Raw genomic sequence first — 2,718 nt, 5'->3', positions numbered from 1 at the left:
GTTGGCGTTTGCATAAGAAGGATATTCTTTTGGTTAGAGATTGTTGGCAACACCATGGGGTAAAGTAATGTACTTGGAAATCGAAGGGGAAAATGTGAGCGAAATACCCACAGTTATTGTGGTAAGATATAAATTTCACATGGAAAATTTCTTTTAAGCATGGTAGGATGTGTTATCCTGTACATATGAATTCTCAATAATTTTAAAAAAAAAAGTATAAATATTATTAAACGTTAATTGAAAATGTTCTGCACGAAAGTTTGAAAATTAGTTTACTTCATGAGAGCATGTTCTAATAAATCGTTTTTGTTTAAAATGGTCTCATTGGAATAAAGGAAAATGAGGGGTTAGAATAAAAATTTTAGGTTCCTGAAAATTATTAAGAAGCTAGGTCCTTAAAGAAACTCAGAAGGTAGGTTTCCCTAAAAAATTAAGAAGCTTGGTTAACGAAGAAATTAGAAAGTCAAGCTTCCTGATTAAATTAGGAAGTTAATCTCATAGAGAAATTAAGAAGGAACGTTGAAACTAAATAAGGATGGACTATAGATATCCACGTAGTTATATGAAATCTAGTCACTTATTCTGAAAATGTTTGCCCGAGAGGTTTAGTGAATTGGCTTGGGCCAGTGGTTGGTATATGCCCAGTAATCATTCTGAATGACATGGCCATCAACCCTTTGCGGAAGCCAATGCAGTTCTGGACCCTATTGGCAAGGGGTAAGAAAGGGGATTTGACCCCTCATTGAATCTTCCTCGAAGGTTATGACCACTTAATCATTCTTTCTCTTTCTAAAGTCTTCCAAATTAATTTCCAACTTTTAGATTTTTCGGTGCATTCATCCTCCTATCTATCACCATCCAATCAACTTGAGTTGGTAAAGCAAAAAGAGGTTTTCATATGAGATTAACCTCTGGAATGTGAATTTTGTATCTAAAAACTTGAAAACTGACTTAAAAAACAGCTTTGATTTTGTATTAGATAGTTAACATCATAAGCCCAAGATATTTGTATCATTGATTTTAGATTCTTATAAAGTTCTGGATAAAAATCAAAAGAATGGTTTCTGCCAAGATTCTGAATTTTCCTAGATCTATGCTCTTATAGATCATCTTCGATTCATCATTACCTTATTATAATGGAAATCATCCCCCAAACAAGGAAAAAGCTGTCTACCTAATGCCCTGTTTGGTTGGAGGAAAGGGGGGGAAAGGAAGGGAGGGAAATGAAATGGAAGGGAAGTGAATGGGAAGGGAAATGAATGAAATGAAAAGGAAATGAAAGAAGTGATTAAAAAGCTTGTTTGGATAGAAAGGAAATGAAAGAAAAGACTAAAATCTTCTTCCGTTTCTTCTTCTAGAAGTGGGTCCTCATGGGTATTGTGGGCAAAAAAAACTTTTCATCTTCCTTTCATTTCATTTCCCTCTCAATCCCTCCAATTTTGGAGGGATTGGATTTACACTAATCTATCATTTCCTTTCCCTTCCTTTCCTTTCCCTTCCCTCGCAACCAAACACACTTTGTCTATTTCCCCTCCTTTCCCTCCTTTCTAATTAGCCAACCAAACAAAGGAATGATTGCTCAATCCCTCCCTTTCCTTCCAACCAAACAGGACGTAAGTCTGGAAGTTTTTCCTTGTCAAATCTACGGATACAACTTTAACAATGAAACTGTCCTAATTAAAGAAAAATAGAGATGAATTTGAAAAATTTTGAAAAATGAAAGGCAGTCCCAAAAATAGCTAGTAATGAAGAGACTATTATATATAGAAAAGGATAAAACAAGAAAACTGGCCTTTGTTGCCTAGACCTGTTGAATATTGTCGATATATAATTGGTCACTTAATGTTAGTACTTATCTGCCCCATGTCTTGTTCTTCACCAGAAATTTCAGCTAAGAATTTTAATCAAATAACTTACTTGAGCTAAGACAGATTGCTGTGAAATTAACATTAATAATTTCTGCTACCCACTCTCACATAACCCAACTTCGGCCATGTCCTTTTATATTTTTTTTCTTCATTATTTTTTTCCCCTAACCTACCCAACTAGCACCCACCACTAAGAGGTAGTGGATGAAACTTTGGATCCATAAAGAACTCAAATAATTCAAATCATATGTTTGCAAATTTTTTCTTTTTTGAGGTTTCTTGTCCAATGATCATGGTCTGGAGTAAAAGGATTAGGTAAGACGGGAAAATCCTTTTTCAAAAATTTTTTGGTTATCCGTCTCAAGCACCTTATAAGCGACTCTCTCTCCCTCACACGTGTTTAATGAGACTTTTCCAGAAAATCCTTGCAATTTAAATGGCATGTCTACTTAACTTTGTTCAGCAAAGAACATTAACATATTTTATATACGGCATGAAAGTTACCCGAGAAATGCGAGTGAACAATGTTTTTCTTTGTAAACGTTTCGAATCTGACCTTAAAGAAAGTGAGATCTCCACTTAATCATTAAGAATGGGTTTCTCGTGCAATTTTCTCCAAAGCGCCTTCAACAAGTTCACGATGATATTAAATTTCACCTGCCTATCCCCAAAAAAAAAAGATTCCCAACTTGCGAGTAGAGCCTTAGATAATCATCAGCACCTGCTTCTGGCAGAAGGCAACCACCACACTTTGATGCCTTCAGTTTGACAGTAGGATGTCAAGAAAGCATGTGTGTTTTTTCAAATTCTCAGTTCAAGCGAAAGAGAAATGGGAAAAGAAGCAAGTCTC

The sequence above is a fragment of the Nymphaea colorata genome, chromosome 5, assembly GCF_008831285.2.
Source record: "Nymphaea colorata isolate Beijing-Zhang1983 chromosome 5, ASM883128v2, whole genome shotgun sequence".
In the NCBI taxonomy this organism is placed as follows: domain Eukaryota; kingdom Viridiplantae; phylum Streptophyta; class Magnoliopsida; order Nymphaeales; family Nymphaeaceae; genus Nymphaea; species Nymphaea colorata.
The sequence above is the reverse complement of the archived record's forward strand: the minus strand, read 5'-3'. Positions refer to the sequence as shown.